Source organism: Bactrocera dorsalis, chromosome 2 (genome assembly GCF_023373825.1).
Source record: "Bactrocera dorsalis isolate Fly_Bdor chromosome 2, ASM2337382v1, whole genome shotgun sequence".
In the NCBI taxonomy this organism is placed as follows: domain Eukaryota; kingdom Metazoa; phylum Arthropoda; class Insecta; order Diptera; family Tephritidae; genus Bactrocera; species Bactrocera dorsalis.
The window spans coordinates 86,042,242-86,058,075 of NC_064304.1; positions in this window are offsets into that span (position 1 = coordinate 86,042,242).

Consider the following 15,834-nt stretch of genomic DNA (forward strand, 5'->3'; position numbering starts at 1 on the left):
TCCTCATCTTAGTCTTTGTTGTCAGCCTTTATTTTTACGAGGACATTAACCAGCTGGACAACCGCACTTTCCCAATTAAGGGATATTCCAGGTGTATGTCCTTAAATTGTTATCCTTAATGCAATTGCCATGGTCGTCATCAAAAGGCGAACTACTTTTCCCAATTTTTTTTTGGTTTTGTTTTCGAGATTGCCAAAAATTCCATATGTTTGGCTACCGAACCAGTTCATGAAATAAGCATGTCGCTAAAAACGATACGTAATGAAATTTCCGAAGGTGCTGACAAAGTAAGATGAAATGCCTTAGGGGCCGGATCGCGAAGATCAGGTGCAATGGAGCGGAAGGAAAACGTAAGCTTTCTAACTATTAACAAGATTTTGGAAAGACTACAGAACGGTAGTTGGCATAGTCAAAGGTTACAGATTACTGCCATCATTTGCAAGCTGTATGGGATCGTTATTAACATGTAAAATTTTCAGAGGAATATGCATGAGAGAGACGCTATAATCCTCTGTTCCCATCTACTTTCATCCGGCCTTATCTATAGCTCGGCTTAGATATCTAGGAGTTTCGCGTTTCAAAGGACTGGATAGAGTATTAATTTAGATATAAAACGTAAACTGGACCTCTATTTGGCTTTGCCAAAGGCCATGGAGTGACTTGTTGGCTGTATATATTAGTTTAAATTATAATTTAACCTATTCAAAGATATTATAAAAATGTTGGTAAATCCGTAGATTTTTTTCAATCGTATAACAAATTCCTCCGCTGTTGCTATTTCGTCACACAGACAGAGTCCAAAACTGGTTACATAATCGGGGTTTTTAAGTTAACTTAATAAGCCATATTTAAAAGTTTTTCTTCGATAAAAATCAACAACCAAACCAGGCGGCTTAAAATATAAATAGTGTTTATAGCCCTGATGCTGAAACAGTCGATCCTGCGCACTTCTGATTCCGTTTTGGTAATTTTGATAGCAAAGAAACACCACGCTCTGGATGGTCAATTGTCCAAAATATCGATAAAATAGTGATAATCGTCAAGTTCGACTATCATTTAAGCACTGTTTCAATTGTCCTGAAGTTAAGCATTGCAAAAAAACAAAACCGTTTGGAACATCCTCGAATTTGGTAAAGCAAAAAATTCCGGGGGGATGTTGAATCGCTGCAAAAATCGATCAAGGCAATACTGTCGAAAGGTGCACCGTCTAAAGAAAGTTATCGCCTAGAACCGGCCTGTAGGAGCGGAATTGTTTTCCAACAGGACAATACCAGGCCACATATCGCTAGTGCCGTTTCAGAAACTTCGAGCTTGGTTCAGAGTTCTTATGAGTTCACCCCCATAGCCCGGACTTGGCGTCAAGTGAGCACTGCCTGCTTCGGTCAATGACGAATGATTTTTTTTAGCGAAAAATTTGCCCTGTCAATAGGGACGAATGTTTCTTTGCTAACGAACATAACGGTGCATATATGACCAAAATCGTATTATTCTGACTATGTTTAAAAAGAAACTCTTTTATTTTAATGCAAAAATAATTTTTTTAATATATCTTGTATAATATATTAACCCAGCCTAACCTAACTCAATCTAACTTATTTCTATCGAACTGAAGCTATTTTAACATAACCTCACCTCATCTAACTTAACCTCACTTCATATAGCCTAACTGAACTTTAATCGCAACATTCTCGTTAAAGATTTCAATATTAAATTATTAGCATTTTAATTGAGCTTTCTCTAACCATTTTGGTGTGAAAATTAGTTTTTCATACTAGTTTACAGGTTTTTATTTCAAGTCCGCTGTTTACATGCCAAATATTTGCATTTTGTGGTAATATATTTGCAGTGATTTTATCTATGTGTGTGTACGCATATATATGTGTATATGTGCTTGCGTATATGTCAATAAATGCGGTAAATTAAAATATAAATAATTATGTTATTAAGCAAATATATACATACATACACTAGGGGTCAAATGGAAGTATAAATATTGTGTAGTCTAAAAAGTCTTTTCGTATTTTGTCAATAAATGTCATTGCAGTCCTATATTTCCAGTGCTACCAATCATATTGTGTCTTATCATATAATAACCAAAAAAAATTAAATTCGGGGAATTTGAAAAAAAGTCACAGATGTTCAAAAATGAGTGAAAATAAGGAAGAAATTCGCTATATTTTGAAATTTTTCTATACAAAAGGGAAAAATGCCACGCAAGACATCAGTGAGATTTGTGAAGTTTACAGACACGATGTTGTATTAGTTCGTGTAGCACAACAATGGTCACTCGCTTCCGTTCTAGAAATTTCGATGTGAAAGATGCACCTCGCTCTGATTGATCTATCGTTAAAAAAGTCGATGAAATAATGAAAAATATTGACCAGGACCGTCACATAAGCGGCCATGACATCGCTAAGGATCTTAACATTCATTATCAAAAGGTGTTGCACCATTATAAAAGGCTGGCTACAAAAAGAAACTCCATGTTTGGGTACCACATGAATTGTCTGTGAAAAATTTAATGAACCGAATACGAAAAGTGGATCAAATTGATTGTCGCCTCGAAAGATTATGCTGAGTCTTTGGTGGAATTGGAAAGAAATCATCCACTATGAGCTGCTCCAGCCTGCTCGAACGATTGATTCTACATTTTACTGTCAACAGATAATGAGATAGAAACGAGCAATCGAAAAAAAACAGGCAGAACAACGGAACGTCTTCCATGAGGAAAACGCTAGACCACACACATCTTGACTCGGCAAAAACCTGGGAGAGCTTGGCTGGGAAGTTTTGGTGTATTCACCATATAGCTCCGACCTTGTACCATCGAACCACCATTTGTTTAGGTCAATGCAGAACTCCCTTAATGGAGTAAAGTTGGTTTCAAGAGAAGCCTGTGAAAATTACTTGTCGCAGTTTTTAGCCGAGAAACCAGACAAGTTTTACACTGATGGAATAATGTCTCTAGTGGAAAAATGGCAAAAAGAGGTCCACAAACTTGTACATTAGGTTCATTTAAAGTTCATAATAAATATAAAAAAATAAGTTGAAGTTTGGTTAGAAATACGACAAGACTACCAAATATTGAATGAATTTCTGTTATTATGAATATTTTTTGTTCTGTTTTTAGCAAAAAATACGGAAAACTGAAGAAATTCGGAACTTAATTGTAGAAGATGGATGAAACGTATCAAAAAAAAAAAATATCTGAAAAATATTCCATTTCGCTCGGAGTGGCAAGAAAGGTTTTTGGAAAACTTCAACAAAAGGAATACATGGAAGACTTAATACTACGTTGGAGATCTAAAACCCAAAATTTCCATACACACAACAAAAGTTGCTGAAATTTCATCGATGGAGTTTAACGAAAGTTTTGGTTTGTCTCCATTAATATTATACAATGCAAAGGAAAGTACGAACATCTGGTTTTATAAATTATGTCGTAAAACCTTGTCGACCTTTGATTTCCATTGGGAATAGGAAAAAAATACTACGGTTTGCAAACTAATATCTAAATATGTTAAGTACATTTTGGGATAAAGTAATTTGGTCCGATGAATCGCAATTCACGCTAAGGAGCTCAAAAAAGCGGAAACGAGTGTGGTGTAAACCCTCTGATCGCTTAAAACCACAGTGCTTACAATCATCAGTGAGGAGGTTCTCTTATGATTTTGAGCTGTTTCTCAAAATTTAGTGAAGATAGTTTAGTCAAAATCGATGGACGGATGAGGGTTGCTTCATATGTTGACATTCTTAGGGAAATTCAACAATAAGTGAGGAAAAAAAAAATTAATTTGGGATCGTTTATCTTCCAACAGCATAACGACTCGCTTTTTTGAAGAAAGCTTGAACGAAAAACTGTCTTAAAGACATGTACGAAGGATTTTTTTTCGATTACAACTATTTGAAAAAAAATGTCGCGAAACTTTCACTGAAATTTTAAATTTTTTGTAAAAATGTTTGGCAAAAATCCAATTTTCAGATTTATTTCTTTCGTCCAAGTTCTAAGTTAAGGTTTTAACAAAGACACGTATTTTTTCACTTCAGATGATCCTGTGAGGAGTTATCCAGACAACACGGACGCCTCTTTTTTACGAAGGGTCACCGGAAATGGCCGAACTTAAATTTTTTTTTTCCAAAAATTTCAGAATTTCTTTTTTAATAGTTAGTGTATGTGAGTAACAATGAAAATTTTGAATAAACTATTTCATCTGTGAAGTTTATACGTTCATTTGAGGCCTAGTGTATGTGCATAGAAGCGATATGCACACAAAATTCAGTGCACACACACATAAACACACAGCTCGTTACACGATACAAAGTTAAATTTAATTCACTTATTTAATGTAAATTTTGCAAAACAAATAAAGCATGAATTTCTCGCTGCAAGCCACCAAATCGCACACATTGCGGGTGTGTATGCGGCATACACGTGCTCTACAAGCGGCTTGTAAGCGCTTCGGTGAATTGCAGCGGCGAGGCAGTGCCAGCGGCTGCGGCGGCACGTAGTACGTGTCCGATCGGTGTTGCAAGATTAAAAATGTGCCAAATATAATGAAATTTTAATGTACAAATGTGCGAAAAACAACAGCAAGAACAACAACAAAACAATATTAGAAGCAGTAACAGCAAGTACAGCAACAATTGCTAAAGCACAACAGCGCTAAAGTAAGTTGTTTACCAAATAACAACAATAATTAAGACAACAACAACTACAACAATTAATACAAGAAGAACAACAACAAAACACTCTCTATAATATCAAAAATAAGGCGATAAAAAATTATAATTTTTTTCGAAATTATAACAACAGCAACAAACCCAACTACAACAACAATAACATCTATAGCGATGAAAATTATGAATTTTTACACCAAACAATGCAAACAAGCATGGAAACGTTGGAAATTTATGATTCTAAAAATCAACAAACCGTGGGCGTGCGCGCAAGGGGGCCGGTGGTGACGAAGCGAACGCCAGGCCCGCAGGTTAAGATGCGCCACACGCTGCACTGCATATTAATGACCTTGCCCATATAAAATATTTACATACATACGCATCTACGTGTAACAGCCAGCCGCAGACCCACAGTGCCACCCTCCATGCTCCAGCCGCAGCGCCTGTTAGCCGGCAGTGAGCGCAACTCCCACAGGGAATTTACGTGGTTTGTTTGAATTTCTTTACGTTTACCTTTTACATATTCCCCAACATTTTGCGCTATTTGCAGCCAAAAGTTGGTGTGTGTGCGTGTATGCGGTAGAACTTCCAAAGGCGCAAAAAAGGTTGCTTTCGTGATTTTTCGGCTTCTGCAGAAATGCCGGCCGCAAAAGTGAATAAAAATGTCACGCTCGAGCACTTTAAATCATTGCATATTGGCTGACAAGCGTTCCGAAGTGATTGAATACAAAGTAATAAAGAAACAAAAGTAACAACAACAGCAAATAAAACGGTAACAATTGCTGACCAAACGCCGAGCTTGATATTCGAGTGTTTGTCTCGAGTGTTGAAAAGAATCTTTTGGCAAGCAGAAAAAAAAAAACAAAACAAATAATACATAAACTTGTACAAAAACAAGAAAAACGCTTTTAAATGGTTTTATTGAATTTTGGTGAATTTGTTGTTATTAAAGACGTCATCTATCGCTTTTCGTAATGATAATGTGACCCAATTCTGCGGATCTACTGAGCGATTGCGCTGTTAGCATTTAGTTAGCCTCTCTTTAGTGTATCTGGATTAGACATTAAGAGAATATAAAAGTTATCACAGCTAGCATAGCAGTTATCACAGGTAGCATAGCTAACGAAATATACAACAACAAAGTTGTCGTAGCTAGCAAAATACGAGTATACTGACGAGAATGTTGCTCAATAAAGTTAAATTCCAAAAATTACAACAACAGCACATTTCGTCGGCACTAAACCAGAGCGGAAGTCGTGCCACCGCAATGTAAGCCGTTTCTTGAACAAACTGAGGTTTACTGTTTCGCTATATTATTGCTTACGTTAGCATTATAAAGTATATAGAATTAAGTACTAGTAAGTAAGAATTCGTACATATGTAAGTTTATAGTAATAAGCAAAAATTTTGTATAAAAAGAAATGTATTGAATAAAATAATTTGGAGTTCAACTTGACAATTCAAATGAGCGTGTCTTTATTGTTTGGTGGCAACTATTAACTTAAATGTATAGTCTAGAAATTAAAAAAAAAAAAATCATATTCATATTCTTGTAGTTTCCCCGTCTTTTTTATTGGCGTATATAGCGCTTACGTGGTTGTAGCTGAGTTTATAACAGCACGTCAGTCGTTCTTCCTTGACATTGTTTGGCGCCAATTGGAGATTCCAAGAGTAGGCAGGTCCTTCTCGACCTAGTCTTTCAACGAAGTTGTTTTTCTTTTCCCCTGCTTCCCCCGACAGGTTCTGCATCGAATACTCCAGTGCTGAAGTGTTTTCATCCATTCGAACGACATGACCTAGCCAGCGTAGCCGCTGTCTTTTTATTTGCTGAACTATGTCAATGTCGTCGTATATCACGTACTGCTCATCGTTTCATCGAATGCGATACTCGTCGTTGCCAATGCGCAACGGACCATACATCTTCCGCAGAATCTTTCTCTCGAAAGGCGTAACGTCGACCCATCAGATGTTGTCATCGTCCATGCCTCTGCACCATATAGCAGGACAGAGAGGATGAGTGACTTGTAGAATTTGGTCTTTGTTCGTCGAGAAAGTATGTTACTTCTCAATTGTTTGCTCAGTCCGAAGTAGCAACTGTTGGTGTTAATACTGGTTCGATTCTGATAGCTCCGGAATCTCTTCAGTTTTCTCTTCGACCCAAATGCGGCAATTTGCTTGTTTACATACCCATTGAGCCAGAAACTCGTTTCTCGAAAACGTCGGATCTTCTTGGAACTTTTTAAGAGCCCATAGAGCGAAGCGATGACACTAAGGAAGGTCAAGCGGATTCGGTCCCGAACAATAATGAACAAGATGACATGGCAGGTTGACACGACTCACACGTGATCTGTCAGAAAAAGGCTATTGGACGTATGTATTATTTACAGCAAACCTTTTGGGGATATTTTATTAAACACAGCACAGATTTGGCCACGGTTTGGCGACGTGCGGGAATGCCGGTCAACAAAGCCTTATAGATAATTTCCGAAACTTATTAATCCATAGAGGATAAAACTGCTATTGGTGAAAACGAGTAGGTGCAGGTTCGTACACGATTTGAAATGCAAATAATGATCGCAATTGACGAAAAACGGTTCCTACAACCGAATATTTTAGTAGTGTTTTCAAGAGTTATCGATCAAGCGAGCACTTACTGTTTCTAGGTTTCTAGATGTGATGAAGGGACTTGGTGGTAAAAGCATTCGAACCAAGGAAGAAATGATCGTGCACTTATAAAGTTGCCTGCATAAAAAGTGGGGAGATAATGGTTTCATTGTATCGATATAAGAAATGTGATGAATTCCAAAGTAGCTAAGTCACAGATAATACATTTTGTCAGGCCAGATATTGTAATAACAGATAATTTGGTATGACAGTAGAATTGGGAGGAAGCAAACAAATCAATTACCTTAAAGTTAACCAAAAGAACTCGTGTTTTTATTTGGTTATTTAAAAGCTTTGCATAAGGTTGGAATTTTTCCAATTTCCTTGTCCAAAATACAAAAAAGAAATTAACAATGCATTCTTACGAATGTATGTATGTGCGCTCCATCAATTCTATAGAATAAAATCGCTTGCAATTATCGAGTATAATTACCGAATAATGAATTACGATTGCTTGACTAATTACATACGAGTAATGAATTACTTAACTGCATATTGACAATAACATGTGCTTGCAGACATACTTACTCACAGATTTTGCAGATATATGTATGTATGTATGTACGTTTAACCGACGAGCATAAAAAATTTGATTGAAAGTTATCCTCTTATATTGAAATAAGTGTGTTTGTGCGTATGTATGTGAGCCTGTCGGTATATTTTGCACGGGCATCGCGACGTTTGCGCATTTGAATGCAGTTCACTTGCGGACGTGACGCTTGTCTGTTTGTTTTTGTTGTCGCTGCAAATTAATGTGCGACACTCCTTTCAACCAGACGATTTGTATGCGTTTATGTATGTACATATGTGTATGAGAACATTTGCATAAAAGTTTATAAGTTCACAAGTCCAACAGCCCGTCGGCAGTTCATCAGCTCAGTAGTCAGTCCGTCAATCGTTTCCCTGGCCGTCAGTCGCGCATTGATTTATGTTTTGCCAACGAAATAATTCCATCAAACAGCAGTTCCCTAAAAGAATTGTTCGACATACATACAAACATTTGTAATTAACATATTTGCACACACAACTGTTTGTGTATGTATGTATGTATGTGTGGTTGGTGGCATATGGTTTTGATATTGTTTGCTCGTGTGAATTACAGTAGCGTCTGCTGGCAATTATGTAAATGCACACATACGTGTAAAGATAAAGGGTGATTCTTCGAGGTTCCCTACTTTTTTAAAGAAAAAACTCAGTAACTTTATATTTAGTGGGGAATGTTTACTATTATTTACATCTCAGATGGTACACCCGTTGAGTGCATTTCGTTCGAGCATTTCGACTGGTAACTGGGGAAAGACACGCGTAATATTTTGCTCCAAGGACTTCGATTCAGTCCGGATGGTCCGCATAGACTTTAGACTTTACATATCCCCATAGGAAAAAGTCAAACGTTATGATATCACACGATCTTGGTGGCCAATCAACCGACCCAAAACATGAAATTATTTGATCACCGCAGTATTCTCTGAATAAATCCCTTGATTGAACCGATGTGTGGGAAGTGGCGCCATATTGTTGAAGCCAAATGTCGCCGAGATCGCAAGCTTTCAGATATCAAATAGCCGGTTATCAAGACACGATAACGGTCGCCGTTGGCGGTTACGTTCATACCGACATCATTTTTGAAGGAATATGGAAGGATGATTCAACCGGCCCACAAACTACACCAAACAGTTGCTTTTTCTGGATGAAATGGCAGCCCTTGAATATCTTCAAGTTGCTCTTCGTCCCATATGCCGCAATTTTGCTTGTTTACATACCAATTGAGTCAGAAATGCGCCTCACCAATGAGCAAAATTTGACTCGAAAACGTCGGATGTTCTTGGAACTTTTCAAAAGTCTATAGAGCGAAGCGATGTCACTTAAGAAAGTCGACCGCCTTCAGTTCTTGCACAAGCTATATTTTATACACTTTCAATTTAAGATCTGTACGAAAAATGGGCCAAGTCGTTCCATACGTCAGTCCGAGTTGCTGCGAACGGCGCCGAATCGACTCTTTGCGGTCTTCGTGTACACTCTCAACTACGGCTGCTATTTACTGCGCGCTTCAGATATTATCCATTAATAAATGTTGGGTCTAAAGATGGGTGATGGTGTTGCGAATAGCACGCTCAGTAGGCCTATTACACATTTTGACCATAAGTTGATGGACGCGAGTTTTCGTAATAAAGTTGAACGATTTGTAAACGTTGGTCAGGCGTAAGTATTTCCATGATGAAATGCCAAACACACGAGATCTGTCAAAAAAACTATTGAAAAAAGTATCTCTACTTGGAAAATCCGTTATATGAATTTAATTATATATACTATACATTTATATACATAATCGGCCGCACATAATTTAATGTAATTACATATACATACATCCCACACAATCACACCTACCTTGACACCTATACACATGTAAAATCATACCTGAAAGTAGCAAATGCTTGCTGCCGCTTTGACTCATTTCGGGGAAGAACAAGCAACAAACTCCGACACAACGTCGCGTCATTGTCCGTTGTCGCACCACATCAGCGATGATTCTTTACTGTGGCCGAATTGCTGGCAGAATTAAAATTCTCATTGAGTCACAAAACGAGCCAATTAATTTTGACTGTGTTGAATGCTGAGAAGCAATGCAAAAGTGTTGCTTGCGCCAAGTGAATCTATTCACACATATGTATGTATGTATGGATGTATGTATGTATGTACGAATGTACATATGTATGAAATGTATGTACTATATGCTTGCATTAATGTCCAATTTATTTATGCGAACACTTGTAAGGCGATGTGAGTCTCAATTATTGTGCTTACATACATACACATATGGTTATATGCCGTTATGTAGTATTTTCTGGAAACTACAGAACTCGATGGGTAGTTTGTATTTATAAATTTGTTGTAAAATTACCTTTCACAGGGGTATTTCGTATAGCATAAAAGAGTATAAAAATATCTTAATCTTTATTTTGATCAATCAGCTTAGATGTCAGCTACATACATACTTATGTACTTATATGCTATAGTAGTCCGTGATGAAGCTACATCAGGGACCAGTGTTTATCGATGGTAAGGCGAATACAATCGAGATCTTAGATGACTCCAAGACAAATTTCGAGAAGATCGTCCAAAATCAGTTGTTGTTCCGGAAAATATTGATGCTCTGCACAAACTAATATTGCCAGACCTATCGGGAGAGAGAGGCAACTATAGACTTCAGTGGCACTTGCATACATTAAATATTGTATGAAGATTTGACTGTAAAAAATTACTCCCATTGGATCCTAGACAACTTGTCAATCGCCAAAAAAGACTCGTGTCGATTCATGTCTATGGCTTGATGAAAGATTACGAAACGTGGATTATAAACCCGAAAGTAAAGAGCAGTACACAGTATGGGTATTGCAAAGTGAGCCGAATGCAACAAAAGTTGTTTCTATGGAAAAATTTTACATGCCGCACCCATACCACTTGAACAACGCAGAATAGTAAGTTTGTTTGCTAGTTTTCTTTCAAGAATTCAGGCAAATCAATAATCGAAGACGATTACTCTTCACCACGGCAATGCGAGTTCTAACCCTTCGATAGAAACAACTACATTTCTTAAAACTCAAAACATCATTTTGGTGAGTCATCCACCGTATAATCCTGACTTAAAACCAAAATACTTTCAAACGTGAAAAATAAACTAAGAGGTCAACGTTTTTCGACACCTGATAGGCGGTTGGTGCTATCAGAACGCATGTTTTGGAGATGCATATGTCAAGCAGAGTGGAAATAGCGCTTTGACGGTTTAAAGCCGCGCAAATGTTTATACATCTTAATGGAAAATATTTTACAAAACAATAAAGCGATTTTCGAATTCCAAAATGTAAAAGCATACTCTCGTATATCGCTTTATTAGTAAGATATCGGCGATTCCGAAAAATTAACAGCTTCTAGAGGAGAAATTGAAGAGATAGAATGTTTTCGGTGTCATCCGTTTGTTTACCATCACATGTTTTGCTCTCAACGAGTTTATTTCTTCTTTTGTGGTGGTGACATTTGTTCCTTTTTTCGTCCACGTCCTTACTTTCGTTATTTCAAATACTAATAAGTCGGTGGAGGTCTTTCCGCTTATTACCGATAAAGCTTCAGAGTAGTTGTACGATAAACTTTTTGCAGAGCCTTACTTCGGTTATCCTTCCCCATTGAGTATGCCAGGCTCTGCTCAGTAACACAAGACATTTATCGGTTCTCCGATGTTGGCCAATAGCCTGATATGATTATGATCGGAATATGTGCCTTAATTATAATTATAGGATGATGGAGTCATGTGTAGAAGTTCGCGCAAGTGAGGAAAGTTCTCTGATTGCAATTCAAGTTGGGAGTAGCCAGAAACGATTCTTTACATATGACTCAAGCAGCGCACGACTACAGATCTTAGATAATGTATCCTCTGGGTAGCCAAAGAACATCCGGCGAGCTAAAGTGAGAAGGCGAAGCATCAACTCCAGAGACTGGTGCGCTCGGATTAATACCCGCCACGGCTAAAATCGCGGAAGCGGTGTCTACGCCAGTAAAGAAGAAGATGTGCCTTAATTGCCAATGTTAGATTGATTTTTTATTCAGTTTTGTTTTTGTGTCTCGCACAGTGTTTTTCGCAGCGACGTCGTCTGCGGAGTGAACTGGGTATGTTTCGTCGGATATATCGGGGCTTATTATTTCGGAGCAGTTCCTGACGTGACCTATAAGTGATGTATTCAGTCAGAAGTTTTATACAGCAAAATTATGTTTTTCAAGTCGCTTCCCGTTGAATCACCTTATTGTTTATTAATGGTTAATTGAACTGCAATGTAAACAATGTGTGGTGGACCCGACAAGCCTAAGTCGTTAATTGACTTTATGAAACCCAGGTTATGATCTTTGTAGGTAAAAAAAACAGTATTGGAGCATAGCAATGTTCCACATTTACTTTTTTCAGAATCTTTTAAAGGAGAATTAGAATACGAAGCACAGTTGAGAATAAAGCCTGAGCTAAACCTATTTCGGATATTATAAAAAAATGTAATAATTGGTCTCCAAAATTCCATTCGAGTTTCGACGTCAGAGAGTCGTTAAACCGGTAAGAATATATTGAGAATAACCGACACTTCTAAAGATTACGCCACCTAATTTGTCAACTGCTATTTGACAGCTCATTGTTAATTGATTGCTAATTACCAGCCGCAAAAAAATATTACTACTTCGTTGTCAGTGTCTTAGCCTCGCACCACTTACCGACTTATAAAATGATAAGCAGAAGATTGCAAACTGCATTAGTCAGCATAAAGTGGATGAATAATGTGCAAGTAACAGCGGATATGCCGTTATGAGTGAAAGTGAGAAAGAGATAAGAAAGAGGCGAAGCAGAACATAAAGAAGAGGCTGCGAAATGTAGGCTGACAGTCCGGCTCATCAAGTTGTAAGAGAATGTCTCATTATTAGCCGTCAGCAACAGTAAATCTCATTAATTTTAAGAATACGGAAATTTCAGCACGCAAGCGAGGAAAAAAATAATAACCCACTGTGAGCGAATAAGCCATTGTCCTTCATTTTGCATCGGCGTAAAAGTGATCGCATGTCAAGATTTTATGAATTATGCATGCTGGCGGAAGGGCACGGAGTTTTTCGTGTTAAAAATATAAGAACATATGTGCTTACATATATATGTAGATATGTCTTTTTTGTAAAGGAATGTGGAACAAGTTCACCGGCTAATTTAAGAATTCTCCATATTTTGATAATTGGACGTTTTTTTAATATTCCCAATTATTGTGCAGTATTCGAAGGTTTGGGAAATTAATGTTGAAAAGGTTAAGTGACGAAATTAGAAAGGAAGAGTTAAGTGCCGACATAAGAAGCCGAACTTTACACAATCTCGCAAATTTACAAGATCATTGATGTCCTAAAGATTTCCACTTGCGACGTAGACCGATAACTCTTCACTATGAAATTGAAAGCTCTCACACATCAAACGAAACAACAGCAATTTTGAGCATTTTAAACATCGGCTTGATGAGTCATCATTTATAGTCTTAACTTGACACCTTCCTTTCTTCTTTTTACTTCCGTACGTAAAAAATGAACTAAGAGGCCAACGGATTTCGACACCTGAGAGACAGTTTATGCGTCCAGGTCTTTGTTACGGCAAAGTGTTTTTAACTTTTTGGATTCCCACATTATTATCGGTCGCCTAAGTGCTGAATGTCTAACGGTGGCTCAAGTCTAGTGTCTCTGCTGATAATTATTGGCGAGACAAGATCAGTTTCTTGGAAAAATATGTTGCGAGGTTTGATCGAAAATCCAAGTAGTATAATTATAGTTACAGTTATGGTTATAGTTATAGTTATAGTTATAGTTATAGTTATAGTTATAGTTATAGTTATAGTTATAGTTATAGTTATAGTTATAGTTATAGTTATAGTTATAGTTATAGTTATAGTTATAGTTATAGTTATAGTTATAGTTATAGTTATAGTTATAGTTATAGTTATAGTTATAGTTATAGTTATAGTTATAGTTATAGTTATAGTTATAGTTATAGTTATAGTTATAGTTATAGTTATAGTTATAGTTATAGTTATAGTTATAGTTATAGTTATAGTTATAGTTATAGTTATAGTTATAGTTATAGTTATAGTTATAGTTATAGTTATAGTTATAGTTATAGTTATAGTTATAGTTATAGTTATAGTTATAGTTATAGTTATAGTTATAGTTATAGTTATAGTTATAGTTATAGTTATAGTTATAGTTATAGTTATAGTTATAGTTATAGTTATAGTTATAGTTATAGTTATAGTTATAGTTATAGTTATAGTTATAGTTATAGTTATAGTTATAGTTATAGTTATAGTTATAGTTATAGTTATAGTTATAGTTATAGTTATAGTTATAGTTATAGTTATAGTTATAGTTATAGTTATAGTTATAGTTATAGTTATAGTTATAATTATAATTATAGATCCAATTAATTATTTGTTTGGTAGGTTGGAAAGGAAGGTCAACACGAAGTTCGACTTCAAACAACCACTTTTAAGCCATTATTATTCTCAATATGGGGAGCACAGTGAGGCTCAACTAGGCAATTTTCCAGAACTTCGCCCTGGATGTACGATTTGTTTTGCACTGAACATAGGAGATCAAGAAAGACACCTTGTTAGAATCGACGAAAGCAAAATATTCGGAGAGGGAACTTTCCATTTTCTTCCGATGCTACTTTAACAAGTTTTCGAATGTGAGAACTTCGATGTAAATGATTTGTGTTGACCTTTACATCTCGTAGTATCTCAGCATCTCGGACTGACGTATGGAATAGCGAGATATTAAATTGAAAGCGAACAAAATATAGTTTGTGCAAGAATTGAAGATGTTTGACCTTCTTAAGCGACATGGATTCGATCTATGGGCTCTTGGAAAGAAGATCCGACGTTTTCGAGCCAAGTTTTGTTCAGTGATGAGACCCATTTCTGGCTCAATGGGTATGTGAGCAAGCAAAATTGCCGCTTTTGGGATGAAGAGCAAGCTGAAGAGATTCAAAGGCTGCCATTTCATCAAGAAAAAACTTATCCATACATGTCCATATTTCTTCAAAAATGATGCCGGTGAGATCGTAATCGCCAATGGCGACCGTTATCGTGCCATGATAACTGACTATTTGATGCATGAAACTAAAGCTTGGTGTCATTTGTCATATCGTATCAATCAATGAATTAATTGATAGAACACTGCGGTGAGCAGATAGTTTCATATTTTGGGCTGGTCAATTAGTCACCGAGATCGAGTGATATCATTCCGTTAGACTTTTTCTTGTAGAGATATGTACATATGTAAAGTCTAAAGTCATATCAATTCAGGCATTGGAGTAAAACATCACGCGTGTCATTCGTCAGTTAACAGTCGAAATTCCCGAAAGAGTCATTGAAAACTACACTCAACGGATGGACCATCTGAAACGCAGTCGCGGCTAACATTTTAAAGATATATGTAATCTTCAAAAATTAAATGCCAAAGAACGTTCTTTCGAATGATAACAAACATTCCCCATTAAATTTGAAGTTTCTGTGTTTTTTTCTTAAAAAAAAAATTGTGAACCTCAAATTGGATCACCCTATATTGTAGAAGAATACTAAGCATGTAATATTTGGATTTAAAATGCAGACACCTCGGCTAAGGTCATAGCTAAGTTATCCTTTCAAGGTCTCGAAGAACATAAAAACGTTACAAATTTTATTCAAAAAACGATAAAAGTTATAAAATTTTATTTCGGCACTTGCATTTTCAATGATGTGGTTTATTATGTCTCGACGGTTTTTTGTTTTCTATTTTTTTATTTTTCATTGCTTGCCATTAAAAACGGCACGATGTCCACAATATGAACGTGTTTAACCCCAAAAAAGTGTGATTATTGCGCAGGCGGCACGGAGATTTTGAGAAATCTTAAATGCTTGCCGATAACATCTGTGGGACGTGAGATGATGT